Source organism: Miscanthus floridulus, chromosome 10 (assembly GCF_019320115.1).
Source record: "Miscanthus floridulus cultivar M001 chromosome 10, ASM1932011v1, whole genome shotgun sequence".
Classification (NCBI taxonomy): Eukaryota; Viridiplantae; Streptophyta; class Magnoliopsida; order Poales; family Poaceae; genus Miscanthus; species Miscanthus floridulus.
The window spans coordinates 108,534,166-108,546,218 of NC_089589.1; positions in this window are offsets into that span (position 1 = coordinate 108,534,166).

Genomic DNA, 12,053 nt, shown 5'->3' on the forward strand with positions numbered 1-12,053 from the left:
CACATCGGACTCAATAACACCAATATTATTTTTCTACTCATTTTATTCTATTATTTGAATCACTTGCAGTTCAAATTTGACTTATACAAAAAAATTCCTTGAAATACAATAAATTAATTAAATATAGCAAACCGATCTAGAAATATACCAAATCTTAACATAGAGTACCACATGTTGTATGTGGACTGTAGAAAAAGTTTCAAGGTTGGAAGAGAAAAAAAACTTATTAATTTGCCGAGTGCTAAAAAAACATTCGGCAAAATTCCTTTCTGCTTAATGAAAAACATGCTATTCACTATCGCCAAAAGAGAGAGAGAGTCATTAGGTTCCATGCGAGACATCTTGTATCCCGTCGCCAACGAGTTGTTTTTCTGCACTCTGTTTCCTACTGTCGACTAAAGATGCTCGACAGTCCACCGAGGGGTACCCACGGTGGCAAATTGATCATAGAGGTGCGCGTGAACAGGAACTAGATGATGACAGAGACACAAGATTAGACAGGTTCAGGCCGTCAGCTAGACGTAATACCCTAATCCCATGTTTTGCCAGTTTGTATTGGTCATCGTATGAGATTGCGTGTGTTTTGAGGGGGTCCCCTACCCACCATATATAGCCCGGGTGGTAGGTTTACATGCCGATCAGGTAAGATACAATCTTTACGTGGAATATTATATTCGACATATCCTAACAGATCCTGTGCTATCTTCGAGATGTCGCCGAGGTGTCTTGCGGTGTACGCCAAGCAGTGCCGTGCGCCGCAAGCCTTCGTCTTGTGGGCTGGACCGTCCCTGCTGGTGTGGTCCATGTACATTGTCGTGGGTACCTGGGGTCAGACCCCCACAGCTAGTCCTCGAGCGCCTTGTATCTGCTTGGTGACACCGTCTTGATCAAATCCGAGTAGTTTGTCACGAAGCCGATCAGCTTGACTGACGATTCGAGCGGTGTAAATGAAAGCCGACCAGTTTAACTAGTTGCCTGGGCGATGAAAGTAAGCGCCGATCAACTTAACTGGCCTGCCGACCTGTGAGGGCAGCTGCCAACTAGTTGAAACGGCTAGTAGATCTCGGACTCATCCAAGTGAGGCTCACCAATAGGATGTAAGGAGCTCAAGATGAAAATTTGAAAATTCATGGTCGGTGAAGTGTACACACTTTAAGTGCCAATTGCGATTGTGCCGATGACGTGATCATCAGAGCAGAGCAAAGGCATTAAGTGACAGACTTGATGTAGTCAAAACATCATGAAGAAGAAAACGTACATGCACTGCAAGGTGCAGAGTCCCCGAGCCTGAGATTAGGTGTAGAATATACCTGGTGTCAGGGTCTTGTAGAAAAAAGGCAGTCCCCAGCGTAGCTGAGGAAGCACCTAGTCCCAAGCATAGCTGAGGAAGCACCTAGTCCCAAGCGTGAAATGTACACACTTAGTCCCTGAGCCTGCTAGAAGATGAAAAATAAATCTTTTAGCAGGATCAAAGAAATCAAGTCAAAATATTGTCAAGATCAAAGAAACGGGGGATGTGCTTAGCATGGCCCGGCGAAGTTGCTGGTGTCCATCGCGTGGCTTCGATCTGATCCGAGTAGAGCGATCTGGATAGTCGTCATAAGGCTACGTGATGTACGTATGTAGGTGAAACGCATGCACAGACATGGGCATCTTAGGGATAGGGGCTTAGGCAGGTGGTGTGTACCTCACGAGCATAGCATATATTAGGAAGAGTATTTAACTTGTTAAATGAGGAAGTTGGGGTGATGCTTGCATGAAGAGTCCGAACGCCAAGGAGTCCCTAGCTTAGCTGGCGAGCCCCCAGCGTAGCTGACGATGAAGCTCAGACGACGAACAATCTGACCAGCTAGTCGGCGATGAAGCGAACGCCGAGCAGAAGTGAGCGTCGAGTAGTCTGGTCGGTGGTGAAGTCCGACTACCAAGTGGTGCGACCACCCAGACGACGATCCTCTTGTCCGTCCCAACTGATCCAGTCCCCGAGCGTAAAAAAATAAACTCGTCGACCGAACCTAGCCCCTGAAATATAAATATGTAGATTGGGTAGTACATGATGTAAAAATAAATATATGAACTCAGCGAAGAAGGCAGCAGAGCAAAGTAGATAAACATTATGTTTGTTTAAAGTTTTCATATTTAAAATATGAGTATTTTTCTTCCGGTTGGTTCGTCAGTGCGGCACCAGCCCTGACTAGCCCGTACGTCATAGCGTGGAGTAACTGGCACCCGTTTACGCGTAAGAGCACAAGCATTGCCGAAGAGCCGCTGCCGACCGCCCATAACACAGAGCGCTGGCGCCCGTGGACGTGTAGGTGCGAGATCGAGAAAAGGACCACTTCTGGATAACACGAATGAGAACATGGCTAGTCGGCGAGTTCGATGGAGAACAAATGAAGTATCTTAAAGATATTACGCACGGAGAATTGACGGAGTATCTTAAGCATGGAGAAATAAATGGAGAAAAAATAATTGGAGATACACCAAGGAGAAAACTTTATTAAATGCGCATATACGAAGGGTGACTTAGCTTTAGACATAACGTCTGGTCGGCGGTGTGTGACGTTATCTGGTCGGCGTCAACGAAATTGCCCGGCCCTCGAGCCTTCCGGCCTGTCGTCGGTCGTCATAACGCCTCGTTCTTCGCGGCGATCATCATTGCGACACGGTAGACAGTTGGAGCGAGTAGTCCGGGCGACGTCGTACTTATATTACTGGTCGGCCTTTGGCATATCAGATTCGGGGAGATCATAATCGCATTCGATTCTGATTGACGATCGAGTGGAGTAGTCAGTGTGTCACGATGTCCGAGTAGGTGGATGTTGCGTGGACGGCTCGCTTACGACTCGTGCGGCTCACTTGATGGCTCGGGCGATTCGCTTAACGGCTCTCTTGACGGCTCGCTTCCGGCTCACTTGACGGCTCGGGTGGCTCGCTTAGCGGCTCGCTTCTGGCTTGTACGTGCCTTCTGTTGGCCCGTAAATCATCGTAGGAAATTCCCAACTCGTACGTGAGTCGGAGTCAGAGCCGAACTTGGACAAGGGGCGAAGTCCTTGGGCGTGTCCGACTAGAACATAGTCGGGCTTATGCACCAAGATGAGAACACGAGCGCGGCCAAATTGTCCGTGAGAACGTCGAGCATAGATGCATGCATACATGGAAGTATCTGTGGCTTGCATGATGATCTAGCTTGCTTGCTTGCCATTGGCTTACATGTAGATTGGTTCTTTCAATAGATTGCTTGCTTGTGTCATCAAGCATGCATGAAGCTGTAGATGGCGTGGCATGTCTCAGACGCAGCCTTATTGTCATTGTACTGCATGTGCTCGCGCACCACCGCCATCGCTGGGTCCTCCTCCAGATAATCCGGTGTAGCACTGAGCATGTAGATTGGCACCGAGTAGCGATCCATCGACGCGATTGCGGAGGTACTGATGTCACTTGGCAGCGTACTTTCCGCCGAGTTGTTGACCGCACGGCATGGAAGAAATTGCCGAGTAGATTGATCTTGATGTTGGTGGAGATCCCGAGCACGATCCGGCATGCAAACATGGTGGAGCTCATGAACGACATCTCGAGATCGGATCAAGCGGGGAGCATGCCATGTTGTTTGCACCTCCCCAGCGGCAGCCCATACAAGCGGTTAGATGCACAGGACCATCGCCGAGAATGTGCTGTTGATCTTGAGGTACGCCATCTGGTTCACCATGCAGGCTCGGTCCTGTCAATTTATAGACTTGGAGCGAAGCCACAACGATAGGCCCTCTAATACAACTCTAATAATATAATGATATTTCTAATAAGTGTAATGCATAAAAAAATATTCATATGAAACAAGTTATATATCTTATCTTACCTTAAATTGCGAAGTCATGGATGATGGCCTCAATATCAATTTCATCTAATAGTTTCTTCTCGATGCATAAAGTTGCCAAACCATTTAATCGTTCTTGGGACATTAAGGACCTCAAATAATTCTTCAATAATTTCAGTTTTGAAAAGGTTCTTTCAGCTGAGGCCAAAGTCACAGGCATAGTGAATAGGATCCGATAAGTAATAGAAATATTAGGATACCAATCCGCTTCTGTGACAAACTCAAAAATCTCCATAGCAGACATTGGCTTATCTGGCAAAGTAAACTGTATAACAGCTAACTCCGAAATCAGGTCATTTACATCAACATTCGACGAACCATCCGAAGAGAAAGTTTTTGCAAATTTCATGAATTGGTCTTTTAGATCAGCACCATCCAATGACTTCAAGGATGTTGAATTCATTAGAAATCTGAATTTTTCATTGAAGGACTGGAGTTCTTTAAATCTGCTTTTCAATGAACTAATTGCCATATCAACCATAACATTAAAATAAGAGTTAAATGCACCATAAGTCCATTAACTCGTGAGGAAGTTTCGGTTAGGTCCATCAACTTCCAAAGTGAGTTTTTGGGTCCATAAACTTTGTACGTCGTATCACCTAGGTCCATACCTCTCCACGTTGGCTTCTCGTACTGACGTGGCATGATGCCGTGGCGATGCAGGCCAGCCGCTGCCCCGGGGGCGCGCGAGCAGAAGCCGGTGGACGGCGCCGCGCCACCCCACTTTGGAAGCTTGTATCTCTCCAATCAGGCCGAATTAGACTTTGGCACTTTAAGCAAAGTTGGAGATCTCACGTAGATCTACAACATTTGTTACTACCTCTTGTGCCAAAACTAAACGGATTCGGAGTTAAGAGGGGACAAAGATTGATGTTTCTGTGTATTTTTGCGGTAGTATTGCATGAATACACAGCGCGGCCTCAGGGACGACGGCGGTTGCGGCTGCGACCTGCTGCTGCTGGTCCTGCTCCTGCGCCACGACGATGACATGCATCTCGGCCTCGGAGAAGCAGTGCGACGACGAGGACGCGAGCGGGCCCTGTCCCTGCTCTTCTCCCTCACGGGAGGCCGCACAGGAGGCAGCTCGCTCAGGGGCTTCTTCACGCACCGCCCGCTGCTCCCGCTCACGGACGCGCGCCGGCGAGGACGAGGACACCGAGGCGCTCGGTGAGGCCACGCAGGCGGAGCAGCTGCTGCCCAGCGGCGTGGGCAAGTTCCTGTGGATCGACGACAGCATGTACGAGGGCGCCTGGCGCCGCAGCCACGCGTCGGGCTGCGGCAAGTTCTCCTAGACCTCTGGCGCGCCACCACGCGGCCACCCACGGCCACCGTCGTCTCCTGGTCCGGGAAGCTGAGGCCGCGGTGTCTGCCCTCCGCGGTGCCGTACACCAGGTACGCCGCGTAGGGGGTCCCCGGCCTGAGCGCGGCCGTCGAGAGGGTCCTGTAGATGTCGAGGCACGTGCAGTCCACCAGCTCCGACACGTCCGGGAACCTAGACAGGGGGTGGGGTGGCCACCGCCAGCTGAACTCGCCGTCGTCCCAGGGCAGGCTGAGCCGCCGCTCTGACAGCGCGTAGCACCTGGCGCCGGTGGCCTTCTCGAGCCACACCCTAACACAGCCTTCGCCGCCATCATCAACGAGAGCGCCTAGCCTCTTGCTCCTGCTGCCGGTGCGGGTCACCGTTGCGGCTGGACGTGAGCTGCGCCATCAGCGTGCACGGCGCCGGCCTCCTCGCACCAGGTCGTGGCGGCGTCCAGCCGGGTCCTGGCCCTGTGAAGCCTGGCGTTCAGCTGCTGCACCTGTGTGCTGGCCCTCTCCTCCTGCTCGGCGAGCCGGTCCGTCGCGGGCACCACCGTGTTTGCGGACTCGAGTCCCACACCAGAACTGCTCGCCGTGGCGAACCTGTCGTCAGGGTCGCTCGCTCCGAGGCTCCTGTCTCTCCGCAGCACGTCGGCAAGCGCCCTCTTGGCCTGCTGGACACCACCCCATGGCCTCTCCTCGTGCTACGGCGAGGAGCGCGTGATGGTGCATCAGGCCGTTGACGAACCACGCGAGGTGGCAGTGCATGTCGGAGCCACCCACGACTGCCGCGAGCAGCTTCCAGACGTGCGTGGACAGGGCCTCGAGCCACGTGGCTCGGCGGCCGGCTGTGCTAGCCGTGGCACGGTGGCGGTCGAGGTCTGCGGCGGAGACCAGGTACATCCGGCACACGAGGGTGGCCACCAGGAGCGAGCTGGGGAGACTGTCCGGCGCGTACCGCGTGAAATCAGCATCCAGGGACGGGGCGTACCGCGGCGGTGAGCGCGGCAGGAAGAGCGAGGCCCGCTCGTGCTGGAGCATCTCCGCCCAGGCATTGGGCAGCGCCAACAGGCCATGGCCGTCCACGAGCAGGTGGTCCATGCCCCACACCAGCGCGAAGCCACCGCACGCGAAGGGCACCAGCTGCAGCGACAGCGCGAGGCCCTGCTCGAACGGCACCGGGACGAGCGTGCTTTGGCCGTCGCCGTTGGCGAGGCCGCGGCGGGTGGCCAAGAGGGCACGGTCTTCACGTCCCACGGCTGGGCACGCACGCCGTGCCACGCCCGTGGCCGGTGGCCTCTGCGCCTGCAGCGGCCGGGGGGCCCATGTACACGCTCGCTGCAGCGGCCCCTGCGCCGCTCCCCTCCCGGGCGCCGAGAACTCATCGGCCACCTGCTTGACGACAGCGGCGCGTCCACGTCCTTGCGCACTGCGGGCAGCGCGAGGCGCGGCTGGCCGGGGGCGGTCATGAGGAGGTGGAGCGCCGCGGCGACGGCCGCCGCGAGCAGGTCGGCGCGGCCCCAGCACAGCGCCACGGCCCCGTTTGGAGAGGATATGGACCGGTCAACGAGGCATGTTATGTCAGCACGAGAAGCTCACGTGGAGGGGTATGGACCTAAATGATACGACATACAAAGTTTATAGACCCAAAAAGTCACTTTGAAAGTTGATGGAGCTAACTGAAACTTCCTCATAAGTTAATGGATCTCTGGTGCATTTAACTCTTAAAATAACTTACTTCAAAATCCTTCTCAGCTTGCAAAATAGCTTCATTGGAGTCAGTTTCATCAAATTGTTTCTTCCTAACATAACAATGCTTTACTAGAAAGGATGCAATTTCTTTGGCAGCAACCAGACTATCAGCAAACCCATTATTTCTATAGCTGTGAAAGTAATCTACCATACCTTCTATATGCTGCAAGGTGGAATCAATGCACATGGACGGTGATTGCAACTTCTTACTCAAAATATTTACAGAATATAAAATATCATGCCAGATAACCATACCAAGTATGAACTAACTCAAAGCTGCCAAGCACGTCATATAATTTTTTTGCATCACTCCTATCCTTTGGTTCAGTATCTCTATCCTCACTTAGCCACAACAAAGCTGACCTCAGTTGAGGAGCTTGATATCTAATTGCTCGGACACTTTTGATGCGACTCTCCCAACGAGTATTGCTCAATGATTTCACGGTCAAATCTTGAACATGTTCAAGCAAAATATTCCATCTTTTGGTAGAACCTGGAAATAATACATATATCCTCTAGACAATTCCAAAGAATGAAATAGCTTTACTGCATGATTTAGCCATATCACAAAGAGTGAGATTAAGACTGTGGCATGCACATGGCATATACAAAGCCCTTCGATTTATATCACGCAAACGACTTTGTACCCCCTTATGTTTTCCTTTCATATTAGAGCCATTGTCATAACCTTGACCTCTAATATCATCAACATTAAGGCCAAATGACTTGATGGAGTCAACTAATACATCGAAAAGCCCTGAGCCAGATGTGTCATCCACTTTCAAGAAACCAAGAAAGTACTCCCCAATTTTTATTTTCCCATCAGACATATCAACACATCGAACCAACAAGCTCATTTGTTCTTGGTGACTCACATCTGGGGTACAATCAAGGATAACCGAGAAATATTTGGCCTCTTTAACAATCTTTATGATTGAGTTTGTAATGCTAGAAGCCATAAGCGAAATCAACTCATTCTGAAATTTATGACTAAGATAATGATATTGCAGCTCTTTGTTTTGAATGCGTCTAAGGTGGTCTTGCATTACCAAGTCAAATTCAGCAACCATCTCACAACAAGCTACGAAAGTTGCTCACTAGATCCTCTAAAAGCTAAACTGTGTTTACCATGAAACTTCACAATGGCAACAATTCTTAGTAGAACTAGCCTTATGTGTTCTTTCTCCTTTGTGATTTGATGTTGCAACTCCTTGTCAATTGTTTCGTGTTTGCTTAATCTAACTCTCAGTTCATTCCAAGAGTTCATGTTGGTCATATGATCCACGCTAACTTCATGCTCTTTAAGTCTTTCACTAACATGGCTACAATCTCTAAACCCATCATGCCCCAATGAACTCTTGCAGTTACTAGAACCAACAACTTACAACAAAAGCAAAACACTTTGTCAACACTTTTTGAATAGACCAACCATTTCCTATCACGTACCTCTCCATTTCTCATTTTTCTAGAATAATGAGTGTATGCAAAACGTCTTGATCTGGCATCCATTGGAAACACAATATTTTCTTCTCTAATAGGCCCCTTCTCCACTAATATGTCCCTTGCTTTGTTATCAAGATTGTCCCAATTTACTGGATCATACATATCAATAGTAAAAACTGGTTCTTCATCAACACGAGTAGATTCCGTCGTAGGAGAATTAAATATGGGCTCATGGTCACTCACATTATTATCATCCGTGTCGATGCCAACATTATCTTCTATAGGGCTATCTTCTTGTTGCGTAGTTTGATCCTCCACAACAACTATTGCCCATTCATTTGAATTTCTTGTAGTGCTTGTAGTGCTCTTAAAAATTTTATGAATAGATCCCTTTTGTGATTCTTTCAAGGCCTCTATCCATCTCTTCTTTTTTCTTTTCTCACTTCCAGATGAATGTTTTTTGGGCAACATGACTTCACTGCATATTCAGACAAGTAGTAAGTAATTAAAAAAATATGCCATACTAAATTCAACATGATTGCTACACCATATGGGATTCCTAAACCCAAAATCTAAAGAAGTATAAAGAATAAAGATTGGGGTGATTAAGGGGGCTTGGCCGCTTAGGGCCAAGGCCTAGTTTCTTACCTCCGTATACGAAGACCAGCAGGAACAGACAGAGTACCATCGACCGGCCGACGGCCGGCCGGTCGCACTCGCCCGGAGTCGCGATTCGCGAAGATCGCCAAGACACACGGGATCGATCGCTGCTCGCAGCCTCGCACGGGAGTCGCTCACTCGGCACTCGCGTAGGAACAGAGTAGCGGCCGCGCGGCAGAAGGGCACGTGACGGGAGTCGCGGACGCGGAAGGCAACGCGGAGTCGTATCTCGTACGCCTGGTTCTGCTGTTCGCCTGTTCCTATGGGCCAAATACTACTACTACTTACCTATTTAGTGTTCGGCCCCCTGGCCTTGAGGGCCCAGTGCGGCGGCCCAGCTCGAACCCCCAGGGCCAGGCCTGCCACCATGAGATCAGTGAGCACTCCCTTACCTGGCGCATCGCTGTCGATGAAATATGATTGGCAGTCTACCGAGGGGTATGCCCATGGTAGTAGATGAATCGGTGGAGGTACGCGAGATACGAACTAGATGGTGACACAGACGTAGATACATCAATTTAGGCGGGATCAGGCTGTCAGCTCGACGTAATACCGTCCTTTGTCTTCGGTGGATTGTATATTATGATGAGGTATCTGGAAATCTGCCGACTAGGGACCCCTGCCCCTCCTTATATACTATGGAGGGCTAGGGTTACAAGGAAAGTATTCTAGTTGGTTACATGGTAGGTTTTTCTATTTAAATAACAATATCTATAGTATCCAATTAGATCTTTTATGTGCCTTGCGGTGTACGCCGAGTAGTGCCGTGCGCCGCAAGTCTTGATGTCGTGGGCTGGACCTTCCATGATGCTGCGTCCCACGTCCCTTGGCGTGGGTACCTGAGGTTATACCCCCCACAACTAGTCCCCGAGCGCCTTGTATCCGCTGAGCAATGTCGTCTTGATCATGTCTGAGCAATTTAACTTGAAGCCGACTAGTTTAACTAGTGATCCGACTAGTTTAACTTGTAATCTGAGCGGTGAAAATGGATGCCGGCCAGTTTAACTGGGTAGCAGATCTCAGACTTAGCCATATAAGGCTTGCCAGAAGGATGTAAGGGGCTAAAGATAAAATTTGAAAATTCTTCCCCTTAGGAGAAGTGTAGCCACTTACACTCCGTTTGCGAGGTCGGATGATTATCATCCATGACTTAGTCAATAACGAGGATAAATCAGGAAAAAAACACTACATTCACCGTCAGGTGAAGTGTGGCGACTTAGTCCCCGAGCCTGGCGGTAGGTGAAGAATTCACGTAATGCCAGGGTAAAAAAAGAGAAGACTCCAGATGCTAACCGATCACAGCCAGTCCCTAGCTTAGCTGAAAACCATTAATAAGAATAATTAGTACATGCACCGCAAGGTGCAGTGTACAGACTGTGCGATGATAGATTGTTTGGTAGAGGTGCGCATGATCATGAACTAGAAGGTAACAGAGACACAAGACACAAGGTTTATACATGTTCAGGCCGTCAAGATGACGTAAAATCCTACGTCCTGTGCTCTATTGGTTTGTATTGATTAGATATAAGACCTAGGCTAAGCCCAGGATCTGTATATCAGCAGCAAGCTAGCTCAGAGCTATCTTGTTGGGGACGCTTTAAGCAGGACCATGTAGTAACATCCCTTTAACTTGGAGCCATTTTTATGGTCCTTGGGAAGGTACCAAATTTATACACTTTTCCATTATATTTTGGCCTAAGAGCTAAGGATAGTAAAATCAGATTAACTAGCAAGGTCACATATAGTGTAGGTAGCTAGCTTTTTAATTTATTGTAATATTTGAGTTTGTTTTTACTTAAACTTGCAAATAGATTTTTATTTGTTTGATTGTAATTTCCTTCAAGCTCCCATGCTACATCTATTGGCACAAAGTTTATATAGCTATTGTTGACCAATTCTTGGCTTCAAAATATTGTTCTCTCATCTTTTTTCCACTACTATGGGCCTGCTTGGATCCACTAGTTAAATTTAGCTGCTAGAGATCCAAACGGCCCAGTTAAAAGAGATCAGCTAAAGTTTAGCTGAGTTTAATGTTTCATCCTAGCTAAAGTTTAGCTGAGTCTATTAGTTGACGGACCCGAACACCCCATCTAAAAGCTGTGAGAAGTTTTAGCTGGCTAAAGTTTGGCTTTGAAATTTTAACTAGCAAAACTTTAGTTGGGTGGATCCAAACATGCTCTATCTCAAGCTCCATTTCTCGATAAAATTATAGTCCAAGTATCACATAAATTGTTCAGTTCCTTATACCTCTTATAAATTAAATTTTACATCATTCTTTACCTTCTCTTGCTGACCCATAGTTGTCTTTTTGACCTAAGACATGCTCAGATTCATCAGAATGCTGCTAATGTTTGCTAGAGCTATCATCATGCCAACAATTAAACACCAGCACCTCAAGTCTTTCCATCGTAACCGTGGAACCACCATTGGCAGGAGTGAGCTTCAGATCTCAGACATGCTATCTATGCCACTCTCTACTGCATTAATGTCATCCATGTTGTGAACATATTTGTTTCCACTTGTGGTGAGGACATGCCAACGATGTCCAAGAATATGCCTAATCTTTCATGGTACAAGAAATCAATAATTAATGTAATCTGAATTTTTGTATGAACAAGTCGCTGCAACAATCTCTGTTAAGCTAGCACAGGTAGCCGGCAAGTAACAAAGCACAAGCAGGTCGTCCTCAATTCAGCTATATATCAACACCAATTCCCAAACAGCCAGCAGTAAATTAGAAGCCTGCTTCGTGACTAGATCAATCAATTCCCAAACAGGCAGCCGTAATGTTTCCCGGAGCCAATATACACCCAAACAAAAGATGCAGCAAGAGACCAGTGCTGAACTGAACTCAAGAAGTACGTATAAAGTATAAATATATGATGAATTGGCCAATAACAGTAACGGCCGAGTAGCACAAATAATCCAAATAATTCCTTTGGCCAATCGAACGCGAGCAACAGTATTATTATTAAATAAGGGATGGGCTTACAAGATGCAATCCAAACCCTAGAGAACTTCTTCCACC